This window comes from Leptonychotes weddellii, unplaced genomic scaffold (assembly GCF_054177405.1).
Source record: "Leptonychotes weddellii isolate Sample4059 unplaced genomic scaffold, ASM5417740v2 HiC_scaffold_2820, whole genome shotgun sequence".
NCBI classification, from domain to species: Eukaryota; Metazoa; Chordata; class Mammalia; order Carnivora; family Phocidae; genus Leptonychotes; species Leptonychotes weddellii.
In genome coordinates this window covers 1-12,912 of record NW_027876186.1, presented here as the reverse complement: position 1 = coordinate 12,912, position 12,912 = coordinate 1, and the positions used below count along the sequence as shown (strand labels likewise).

Here is a 12,912-nt window from a genome sequence, read left to right as displayed (position 1 = left end):
TCATGACCTGAGCCGAAGGCAGTCGCCCAACCAACTGAGCCACCCGGGCGCGCGTCCCCCAGTCGCTTCTACCCGAACGTTAGTAGGAGCGCCTCCAGGGCAGACGTGCGTGTCTGTTTCGTTGAAGTCGTGAGTAACAATTGCAGATCGCCCGGAACTGTGGCGGGGTTAGCCGCGAACCGTGTTGGCTATTATTTTGTTCGCTGCAGCGTCCGAGGGGCCTAACACAGGCCTGGCACGTGGTAGGAACTCAGTGTTTCTTGAATGAATGAATGAATGAATGAATGAGGTTCTTAGCAGAGCCTTATGACAAAGGAAGGAAACGTTTTCTGTCATTAGCTAAGCCCTGTCAGTTAGGGCGCCGAGCTGGGCTCTGGAGATGGATTCCTAACAGAGGCTTCTGGGGCGACGGGGGAAAAGGATAGCATTTTTTTAAAGTCCATCGTAGATGGCAGATAGCCACATGGCCAGCAGTGACAGAAAGTGCTGATGTCCTCATTCGGGTTCCCCCCAGTACGCACTCTGCGTTGTTTTATAATGCTAACTGATCCCTGGCATCCAGTTTCAGCACCACTGACGTAAGTGGCCAAATGACTAGATGACACTGGATTTTTCAGTGAATGCAGAGCTGACCAACACAGCACTCTGTTCCCTGGAAATAATGCAGGTAGAAATTAAAATGTGAAATGAAAAGGAAAATGAAGTGGTTTTGATGAGAATGCTGTGGTATACATGCTTCACTCTTAGGTTGTTTTGCTTTTGTGTGAGTCGTTGGGACTTACTTGGATATAAGCTATGGGATATTTGCTCTTGGACGTGGAATGAGACAAATGGCGTTAATAATTTCTATTTTCTGACATTTTAGCAACTTAATTTTCATGCTCTTCACGTTGTTACCACGTTATTAGCCAAAGAATTCTCCATACTTACAGTCCTTAATCACTTAAAAGAACACATCTTTTAGAGATGGAAGAAAGCATTAATTACACAGGATTATTGCTAGGACATAACATTTTCTATTCATAGGAATAAATCCAGTTACTCTGAGGTATCCATAAATAATTTGAGGGTTTAAAAAAATACATACCAGCTGAGTTGAACATATTAAAATAAGGAAGTAAAATTTAGCCCAAGACTCAGTCAATTATTAATGTCATTTAAAATTTACTATCTCCAAAATTGTATTTATTTGGGAGCCTGGATATCAGTGTTTTGCTTTTTATCTCTGTATGGGTGAAACCTCCCGTAAAAGATGGCTTTTAGGGCATAAGACATATCCTTGTTGGTGCCCCTTGTGGTTTTGTTTATTCAGTGTGTCTGTAAATCTGACTATGCATGCATATATATCTCATACTTTGGAGCACCTTTTATGGATTTTCTTTTTAGATTCATTTATTGCCTTTCAGTTTTATGGTGATAAAACTTTGTATGCGTAACTTTTAAAAAAAATTCTATTTCCCTTGGGGTGCCTGGGTGGCTCAGTTAAGTGTCTGCCTTGGGCTCAGGTCATGGTCCCAGGGTCCTGGGATTGAGCCCTGAGTCAGGCTCCCTGCTCAGCGGGGAGTCTGCTTCACCCTCTCCCTCTCCCTCTGCCTCTCCCCTCCGCTCGTGCTCTCCCCCGCCCCCTCTCACATAAATAAATACATACATACATACATAAAATCTTCTTTAAAAATTCTATTTCCCTCAAAATACACGCATATATAGGTATAGGAGACCCACATTCACAATGACCACCTTTTAACTCTTGCCCTGCTTTTACCCCTTGAAGGGCAGCCATCTTGCTCATTTAGTACCTATCTGCCTTTTTCACCCCCTTTTCCTCTTTCCTCCCTCCTCCATCTAGTTATTCCTAAATGATAGTCCTCACTGCAGACCACAACTGCTTGCTTTCTTTCAGTTATTTGGCCTGAAGTAGTGAAAGTCATATGAATTTTGGAGTTGGAGATCTATATTTAGATAAAAAACTTTAGGGCACCTGGGTGGCTCAGTTGGTTAAGTGACTGCCTTCGGCTCAGGTCACGATCCTGGAGTCCCGGCATCAAGTCCCACATCAGGCTCCCTGCTCAGCAGGGGGTCTGCTTCTCCCTGTGACTCTTCCCCCCTCTCATGCTCTCTCTATCTCATTCTCTCTCTCAAATAAATAAATAAAATCTTAAAAAATATATATATAAAAAACTTTAGTTTCTTCCTTTTTTCTTGCATATGCCACTGAACTATTCTGAACTTGAATTTCCTCATTTGTAAACAGATGATAAGCCCAAAATTGGTCACTTGTAGGAATTAGATCATCAATATAAGCACCATAAATATAAGCCCAGCACAGTGCCTGCCACATAGAGGATATTCAATAAATATTTGTACCTGTCTCTTCATCTACTTTCCTTCCCATTAGATGTCTAGCAGCACCCAACCTTTACCAATGGCCATTTCTTTGCATGTTTACCTAAAGGCCATCTAAGTCAAATCCAGCTTTGGCTCACTACTCTCTAAAATAAGCCAAACTTTCCAGACTCACCCTTTGAGTGGGTTGGGTTATAGCCCCTTTTAGTGCTCGTTTAGGAACTAAAAACTCCTTCCACATAATAGAGCATATCCAGAACTGTCAGTGGTAGATAGAGATGTTTCCTAAAAACATTGGAAGATCCCAATGCAATCTCTTATCAAAACACTGACAGCATTTTTCACAGAGCTAGATCAAACCTAAAATTTATATGGAGTCACAAAAGATCCTGAATAGCCATAGCAACTTTGGGGGAAAAAAAAGAAAACACAAAGCTGGAGGCATCACAATTCTGGACTTCAAGTTCTATTACAAAGCTGTAGTATTCAAAACAGTATAGTGTTAGTACAAAAATAGACACATAGATCAGTAGAACAGAATAGAAAACCTAGAAACGAAGCCACAACTATATGGTCAATTCATCTTTGACAAAGCAGGAAAGAATATCCAGTGGGAAAAAGTCTCTTCAACAAATGGTGTTGGGAAAACTGTACAGTAACTTGCAAAAGAATGAAATCAGGCCACTTTCTTAACACCATACACAAAAATAAATTCAAAATGGATTAAGAATCTAAATATGAGACCTGAAATCATAAAATCCTAGAAGAGAACACAGGCAGTAACTTCTTTAACATCAGCCGTAGCAACTTCTTTCTAGATACGTCTCCTGAGGCAGGGGAAACAAAAGCAAAAATAAACTATTGGGACTTCATCAAAATAAAAAGCTTATGCACAGCAAAGGAAACAGTCTACAAAAGTAAAAGGCAACCTATGGAATGGGAGAGGATATTTGTAAATGACATATCTGATAAAAGGTTAGTATGCAAAATATATAAAGAACTTATACAACTAAACGCCCCAAAACTAAATAATCCAGTTAAAAAATGGGCAGAAGACATGAACAGACATTTCTCAAAGAAGACATCCTGGTGGCAAACAGACATGAAAAGGTGTTCAGCATCACTCACCATCAGGGAAATGCAAATCAAAACTACAGTATCACTTCACACCAGTCAGAATGGCTAAAATCAACAGCACAAGAAGCAGCAGGTGTTGGAAAGGATGTGGAGAAAGGGGAACCCTCTTGCACTGCTGGTGGGAATGCAAGCTGGTACAGCCACTCTGGAGAACAGTATGGAGTTTCCTCAAAAAGCTAAAAATAGAACCATCCTACAATCCAGCAATTGCACTACTAGGTATTTACCCAAAGAATACAAAAATACTAATTCAAAGGGACACATGCACCCGGATATTTATAGCAGCATTATCTACAATATCCAAACTACGAAAACAGCCCAAGTGTCCATCAACTGAAGAATGGATAAAGAAGATCTAGTGTATATATACCACAGAATATTACTCAGCGATCAAAAAAATGAAATCTTGCCATTTGCAACAACATGGATGGAGCTAGAGAGTATTATGCTAAGCATAATACCGTATGATTTCACTCACATGTGGAATTTAAAAAACAAAACAAAGGAGCAAAGGGGGAAAAGAGAGGCAAACCGAGAAACAGACTCAACTTAGGGAACAAGCTGATGGTTACCAGAGGAGGTGGGTGGGTGGGGGGAATGAGTTAAATAGGTGATAAGGAGTAAGGAGTGCACCTGTGATGAGCACTGGGTGTTGTATGGAAGTGTTGAAACATTACATTGTACACCTGAAACCAGTAGTACATTGTGTTAACTAACTGGAATTTAAATAAAAACTTAAAAAAAAAAAAGAACATTGGCAGATCTCTGTAGGTTAATCACAGAAGAGACCCTTAGGATTTTGGAGCAGAGCCATGCCATTCTCTTCAAATAATTACTCTCCTTTTGAGAAACAGCTTTTGGCTTGCTATTGGACCTTAATAGAGAATAAATGCTTGGCCATGGACCATTAAGTTACCATGTGACCTGATCTGCTCATCATGAACTGGATGTTGTCTGATATACCAAGCCATAAAATTGGGTGTGCACAGCAGCTTCATTAATAAATGGAAGTTGTATATATATTGTCAGGCTTGAGCAGGCTTGCAGACACAATTAAGTTACATGAGGAAGTGATCCAAGTACTCCAGGCCTTTATTCCTACTACATTACTTCCTATCTGCCTGAACCTATGGCCTCATGGCGGAGTTCTCTATGACCAGTTGAATGAGGAAGAAAAAAACTGGGGCCTGGCTTACAGATGAATCTGCATGACATCTACGAAAGTAGACTGTTGCAGCAGTATACGCCTACTCTGGGACGGTCCTGAAAGGCGGTGATAAAATGAAATCCTCCTAGGAGACAGAACTTCAAGCATTGCACCTGGTTGTTCATTTTGTTTAGGAGAGAGGTGGCCAGAAGTATGAGTCTAACAATTCACAGGCTGTGCCTCTTGGTTTGGCTGAATGGTCAAGGTACCATTGGAAGGTAGGCTGATGAATTCCAATAGAATATTGGAAACAAGGAGGTTTGGGGAAAACTATGTGAATAGACCTCTCCAAATAAACAAAAATGTGAAGTTACATGTGTGCCATTGAATGTTTACCAAAGGGTGACCTCAGCAGAGGAGGATTTTTATAATTGGGTGGATAGGATGACCTGTTCTGTGGCTATCAGTCAGCCTGTTTCCCCAGACACTCCTGTCCTTGCTTAACAGGATCCTGAACAAAGTGGCCTTGGATGCAGGGATCCAGTTTAGGCATGGTCTCACTTCCGCTCACCAAGGCCAACCTAGTTAGAGCCACTGCTGAGTACCCAGTCTGTCAACAGCAGAAACCAACAATGAGCTCTCAGTATGCATCATTTCTTGGTGTGATCAGCCAGCTACTTGACTGAAGTACACTGGACCACTTCCACCATGGAAGGGGTAGTGTTTTTGTTCACACTAGAATACACACTTATTCTGGATATGGTTTGCCTTCCTGGCCTACAGTGAGTGCTTCTGCCAAAACTGCCTTCTGTGGACTTACCACTTACTGTATTCCACAGAGCATCACTTCTGACCAAGGAACCCATTTCAGAGCAAGTGAAGTGGGCATTGGACCTGTATTCATGGAGTTCACTAGTCTTACCATAGTCATCATCAGCCTAAAGCACTTGGGTTGATAAAATAGTAAAATGACCTTGTAAGGACTCAGTTATGGCGCAGCTAAGTGGACATACTTTGCAGAGCTGGTACTGTCTTCCAGGATGCAGTGTATGCTCTAAATCAGTATCTAATGTATCATGCCATTTCTCCCATAGCCAGGATTCAAAAGTCCAGAAATCGGGGGGTAGAAATAGAAGTTACTTCACTCACTCTTACCGCTACAAGAAATCCACTAGCAAAATTTTTATTTCCAGTGCTGAGCTTAGTTTCTGCTGGTCTAGGGTGGAATAGTCCCCTAGATGTCACCACGTGACACAACAGGGATTCCATTGAACTGGAAGTTGAGACTGACAGCTGACTGCTTTGGGCTCCATAATGCCCCTGAATCAACAAAGGACCACTGTACTGGCTGGGTGACTGGTCACCCCAAGGGGAAAGTGGGTTGCTGCTAGTACTACAGTACCTGTGGTTAATGCCGGTGGACAATTGTGACAACCCAGTGCAGGCCTCAGACTGCCAGTGGCTCAGACGCTTTGGGAATGAAGGCTTGGGTCACTCCACCAAGCAAAGAACCACAACCAGCTGAGATGCTTGCTGGATCGATGGGAATATGGAATGGATAGTGAAAGAAGGTTGTTATAAATAACAGGTGTGACCATGTGACTAGTTGCCAAAAAAAATAGGACAATAGTTAATGATTGTTTTATTGTTTTGATATGAGTGTTTATATATATCAACCAGATTTTTGTTTTCTTTCTCTCTTGTCCTCTTAGCATATAAAATATGTCAATGATAGTTAACTTTATACTTCGGTATTTAGGTTAAGGGGTTTCAAAAGGAGTGTGAATCAGGTAGGAGATGAATGAACATCAGTAAAGACATTTTTTAAAAGGTGGGGGAAGGGGAATGAGAGGGAGAGGGACATTGTGTCCTCTCCTGAGAAAAGAGTTGTGTGGTCCTGGTTTTATGGGGATTCTGGCATCATTTAGATGGAAGTACAGTTTTGTAGCTGTCTTTATTAGGCGATTAAGTATGGTTAAGGAGATGTGTATTGGTACTTGATTGTGATGGCTTATGATGTGCCAGCTTGGCCAAGCTGAACTACATTCCCCAGAATTCTCATTCTGGTATGTTGCACGAAGATTGTCTCCTGAGAGTTCCTGGGCAGAAGGGGGGTTAGACCATTACGTAGCGTCCACACATTGCTGCTAACCAGCCGGCTCACCTGGTTGGTGTGAGACAGCACCTGGGCTTGCAGTTGCTCTCTTCCCCGGGTCTTCCTGTGGCTGTTGGACTCCTGATCCAGCTGTGTGTGTTTAACTCCACAGGGAAGGGCTCCATTTTCACAGGATACCTTTGTCACAAAAGTCAGAGGCAACAGAAATGGACACAGGTACTAGATGGCTTGTGATCTTCCTTTCCTGACTACCTGCTTGTGGGCTCTGGAGCCTCATGGAGACTGGTTAGCCAGCCCCCAAATGCATAAGCCTATTGACAGACAGACAGACAGATACCTAGATGATAGGTAGGTAGGTAGGTATCATTTGTTCTGTGGTTGAACTCTGACTGATTCAGGGGAAAATAGGACTCTCTGAACCCAGAATCTTGGCCCACACCCCCTCTGTGGTGTTTTCTTTCCTTTTTTTCTTCTGGTCCTTAAAATTAGTGGCTTTGTCTTTCTTTGAAGCACATGCAAACATGGGTTCTTTTTCCATTTCTTTGTTCCACTTCCACAACAGGCAAAGTATTACCAGTGATTTTCAAAAATGAGTGTAAGCAAATCACCTGGGGATCTTGTTAAATGTAGGTTCAGATTCTATGGGTCTGGATCGTAATTTTTAATAATTTTCCGGGTGATGCCTATAATATTACTTGTATTCATTTTCTGTTGCCACCTTAACAGATTACCACAAACTCAGTGGTTTAAAACAACACTTCTTTAAGTCAGAAATCCCAGTTAACTCAGCTGGTTTCTCTACTTCAGGTTCCACAAGGCCAGAATCAAGGTGTTAGCCGTTTGGGTTCTTCTTGGTAGGCACTTGGAAAGAATCTGATTCCACGCTCATTCAGGTTGTTGGTGGAATTCAGTTCAGAACTAAGTTGCCCATATCCTGATGAAAGCAAAGATTTGAATCAGTGGAGGCACTCTGTGTTCATGAATTACAAGACACAACACAGTAAAGATACCAGTTCTCTCTCCACTGATTTATAGGTTTAATACAGATCCTATCAAAATCTCACCAGGAACTTTTTGTAGATAAACTTATTCTAAAATTTATATGGAAAGGCAAGGGACCTTGAAAAAACTAAAGTTTGAACAAGAATAAAGTGGGAGGAATCACTATGCCCAATGTTAGGGCTTACCGTCTATCTACAGTGATCAAGAGAGGGTGGTGTTGTGGACATACAGAGATACAGAGTTCAGTATAACAGATTGGAGTACCCAGAAGCAGATCCACACAAAAAAGCCCAACTGATTCTTCACAAAGGTGCAGAAACAATTCAGTGGAGGAAGGATAGTCTTTGCAGAAAATGGTGCTGGCACAGTTGGGCATCCACAGGCAAAATAAAATAAAAATAGCCTACATTTCAGGGGCACCTGGGTGGCTCAGTTGGTTAAGCGACTGCCTTCGGCTCAGGTCATGATCCCGGAGTCCCGGGATCGAGTCCCGCATCGGGCTCCCTGCTCGGCAGGGAGTCTGCTTCCCCCTCTGACCCTCCTCCCTCTCATGCTCTCTGTCTCTCATTCTCTCTCTCTCAAATAAATAAATAAAATCTTTAAAAAAAAAAATAGCCTACATTTCACACCTTATACAAAAATCAGCTCAAAATGAATCATGGACTAAAATATATGACCTAAAACTATAAAGCTTTTAGAAGAAAAGATAGGAAATCATTAGGACCTAGATTTGAGCAAAGATTCTTAGAATTGATATCAAAAGCATGGTTGATTAAAGGAAAAATTAATAATTTGGTCTTCATCAAAATTTAAAAGTGTTGCTCTGTTAAAGACTGCTAAGGATTAAAAGACAAGCTCCAGGGTGCCTGGATAGCTTAGTTGGTTAAGCGTCTGCCTTCGGCTCAGGTTATGATCCCAGGATCCTGGGATCAAGTCCCGCATTGGGCTCCCTGCTCTGCAGGGAGCTTGCTTCTCCCTATGCCTCTCTCTCTGTCTCTCATGAATAAATAAATAAAATCTTTAAAAAAAAATAAAAGACAAGCTACAGATGGGGAAAATATTTGCAAACCATATCTCTAACAGAGGACTTGTGTCTAGAATATAGAAGAACTCATCAAATCTCAAGCAACAAACAATACAGTTAGCTCTGGGCAAAAGTCCCATACAGGCACTTGACTGAAGAACACCCAACAATGGGCAGGCTCCATTCATGCTCCACATCACCTCTCAGGCACCCTCACTCACAGGGTTACTTTAACTTCCTTCTCTTCATTGCAAGTTTTTCTCAAATTCTGTCTGATGAATTTAGACACTTTTCTCTTTTTTACAGAAATACCAAGACACTTGAAGGGTTCCAACTGCCAGGAGAGGACACTGTGTGATTGGCTGGCAGCTCAGGGAGCATGGGAGTGATGTGGACGAGTCCATCGCAGAGGCTGCTGGAGCATTAGGAAGCCTTCTTTCCTCACCGGAAGTGAGGCTGGGGTGTAGGGCAGGGAAGGCTCAGAGGCACGGAAGGATCAGCTCCACACCAGTAAGCTTAGATTTATACTGACTTTCATTTTTAAGTGGCTATCTACTCAGCCTCAAGAGACAGACTTTTAGTAACAGCTATGGCATGGGGCACCTGGATCCAGTCCTACGTTTGGTGACAACCTCTGAACGTTCATGAGTAGGTAGCACATGTATGTATGTTCTGTAAGTCAGCCAGGGCAGTACAACGGCGGGAAGACTCTTGTACTCTCTCGCCCTCCACGGAGTCAAGAACATATGCCCCAGATCCCAGGAGTTCTTACCACATATGCTGTCCTGTTGTGTGTGGCCACGTCCTTCTTCAAAAAAGGGCACTGTGCCCTAATGGCCCCATGTTTGGCACCAGATTTTTTTAAAGAAAGGCCAACAGATTTGGTCAGAAAACAAATAGCCCCTTTTAGATTGAAGCGATATTTAAAAAAGAATTTTTTAAAGATTTATTTGAGAGAGCATGTAAGCAGGGGGAGGGGTAGAGGGAGAGAGACTCTCAAGCAGACTCCATGCTCAGCATGGAGCCCAACGTGGGGCTGAATCTCACAACCCTGGGATCATGACCTGAGCCACAATCAAGTGGGCAGCTTAGCCGACTGGGCTACCCAGGCGCCCCAGCAATTTTTGAATCTGTGTAAACAACAGAGGCAGGAATAGGCAAATGTATTCGCTCCGTGTGTCCCACAGGATGGCACCCAGAGAAGCCATGTGATAGCAGTGCATATGGTAGAACATACTGCTGCTGAGCAAGCCTTACGCCACGGGAGAGGAAACCCTCTCCTGACAGTCTCCGTGCTGGCGAGGGAGGGGCAAGTGGCCTCGGACAGGCTGCGCACCACGCTCGCCCAGTCTCACTTGCTGGGTGGAGCACAGGCTAGAGCAGCGGCTGTTGAATCCTGGTCTGTGCAGCACCTGTGTGGACATAGGGATTGCCAGGCCGACTCACAAAATGAGAACAGGCATGGATAGAACATCGTAGGAGAGAGTTTAGTTCTCCTGCTCGTCAAAGGAAGAGACAACTGTTCATCTTCGATTTCTTAGTGTGTGACCTAACACTGTGAGGTTTGCTGACTGAATGGTTGTAAACACAGAGTTTGTTTAGAAATAGGGAAGAAGTTTATTTCTGGAAATAAGGATGTGAACATTGTGGTCTCTAACAGTAGGGATTTTATGTTAATAGGAGAGAGCAAGTAGAATCAACCCATCTTCAGAATCATTCATTCATCAGGTCAGCCAGGTGCTGAGCGTAGAGTAGTGAGCCAGTCATTCATCTCTGTCTCAGCTTCGTACCAGCCCTTCTCTATCCTGATCCGTAAGCAGGGGACGGAGGCACAAACATTATTTCCTAGGTTCTTACTACCGGTTGTAATAACTGGAAATCAAAAGGTGGTGGTAGTGGGGAGGAGGATGGTTAAAAGTTTTAATTCTGTAGTGAATACCCCAAACTAGTTTTGTAATGATAAGTTTTATGGGTCAACATGACCAGGCCATGGGGTGCCCAGACATATGGTCACACATTATTCTGGGTGTGACTGTGAGGATGTTTGGGAAGACACTAACATCTGAACTGGTATATGCATAAAGCAGAATCTCTTCCCTAATGTGGGAGGCACAAACATTATACCTAGGTTTTTACTATCAGTTGTAATAACTGGAAATCAAAAAGTGGGGGGAGTGGGGAGGAGCATGGTTAAAAGTTTTAATTCTTTAGTGAATATCCCAATTACTAATAGCCTACTGTTGACCAGGAACCTTACCAACAAAGTTGATTAACATGTATTTTTTGGGGGCGCCTGGGTGGCTCAGTCGGTTAAGCAGCTGCCTTCGGCTCAGGTCATGATCCCAGAGTCCTGAGATCGAGCCCCATGTCAGGCTCTCTGCTCAGTGGGAGGCCTGCTTCTCCCTCTCCCACTCCTCCTACTTGTGTTCCCTCTCTCGCTCTCTGTCAAATAAATAAATATTAAAAAAAAAAAACACATGTATTTTTTGTTATATGTATTACATACTATATATTTGAAGTAAACTAGAGAAAAAATGTTATTAATAATAAGATATTTACAGTACTGCATTTGTTGAAAAAAATCTGCATATAAGCAGACCTGTGCAGTTCAAACCAGTGTTGTTCAACGGTCACTGTTCTTCTATAATGGTGACTTAAAAGTTTTCTCACAAAACTGAAACTTTGACTATCAGGAAGGAAAAAAAAGATGGTCTACAAAGTGTGCTTAAGAAAAGTAAATAGCAGGGTGCTAAGTTGGCTCAGTTGGGTAAGCGTCTTTGATTTTGGCCTAGGTCATGATCTCAGGGTCCTGGGATTGAGCCCCACATTGGGCTCCACTCAGCACAGAGTTTGCTTGAGATTCTCTCCCTCTGCCCCTTCCGCTCATTCTCTCTCTCTCTCAAATAAATCTTTAAAAAAAAAAAAAAAGAAAAGTAGATAGCCTGAGGAATTAACTTAATGGCTAAAACTGTCATCATGAACAAATGAGATGGCACCACATTGGTGACCTGGAAATTAATATGTAAGAAGACCAAAATAGGGGCGCCTGGGTGGCTTAGTCGTTAAGCGTCTGCCTTCGGCTCAGGTCATGATCTCAGGGTCCTGGGATCGAGCCCTGCGTTGGGCTTCCAGCTCAGGCAGAGTCTGCTTCTCCCTCTGCCTCTCCCCCCAGCTTGTGCGCTCTCTCTCTTGCTTTCTCTCTCTCTCTCAAATAAATCTTTAAAAAATAAAATAAAACCTTAAAAAAAACCCCACCAAGATGGTTGTACACTAATAATGGGAGTTTTGAAACCATAAGTGATACTTGCTTTAAATACTTGGTTTGACTCTACTGACCTAAAGGAAGTTTGAACTGAGCAGGCATAAGTTGTGATTCATCTACTATAGTTTCCAGTGGAGTGGGTCGTGGGCAGGATACTGTCTGTGGCTTTAGCAAGCACGTGGTTAGGCCCAAGAGGACTGAAAGCTGAGAACCAAGATAAGCATTAGCGAACTTATCATTTTATTCTGATTTGATTAATTTTCACACTGTCTGCATAGGAATATTTTCTCTGCAGAGAGTAGCAATATTAAAGAATGGCATTCCATGCCTGGCATACATTCACAGTGATTTCATGATGAAGAACCTAAGGTATTCACATTGGAATGCCTAGTCTGGTCAAGAAACTTGGATTCTTTCTATCACAGTAACCTCACCCTCAACCCGCCAATCTTATGTGATCTGCAAAAAAATGTGCTAGATTAACTCAGAATCTAGAACCTCAGAATTAGACACAAGCTCAAAAGGCTATGGTGAGAAGTTCTTCAGAAGTCTAGATGATATCATATCCAGAGCTATAGGGTCATCTCACGGTTACATTTAATGAATGTTTATCAGCACCTGTGTTCAAGGCACAGTGGGGAGTGTAAGATGTCACGGATCAGACCAGCTGATGGAGGATTCTTTACAGGCACAGCCTTTTGCCCACAAGACATCATAAAGTGCTGGCTGGAGGTGGTTAGCCAGTCTGGAAGCCCATTTCAGTCTAGTAGGTGAGAATAAACATTTCAGGTCCTACCCCTTCCAGACAACTCTCCTGTAGCCTCCCATCAAATAAGCTGTTCCTCAGCCACCTTCTAGAATGTAGAAGAGAATCCATCTCA

At 42.7% G+C, this 12,912-nt stretch overlaps 1 long non-coding RNA gene across 1 annotated transcript; it reads right to left on the bottom strand.

Annotated features, from left to right (window-relative positions):
- Positions 1-2,213: 2,213 nt before the first annotated feature.
- On the bottom strand, positions 2,214-12,232 carry LOC145719018 (uncharacterized). The gene is made up of 3 exons (XR_014142142.1): positions 10,027-12,232; positions 6,792-6,920; positions 2,214-3,170 (listed from the first exon to the last, which is right to left on the bottom strand). It is a non-coding gene; the product is annotated as an uncharacterized LOC145719018 (long non-coding RNA).
- Positions 12,233-12,912: the final 680 nt, after the last annotated feature.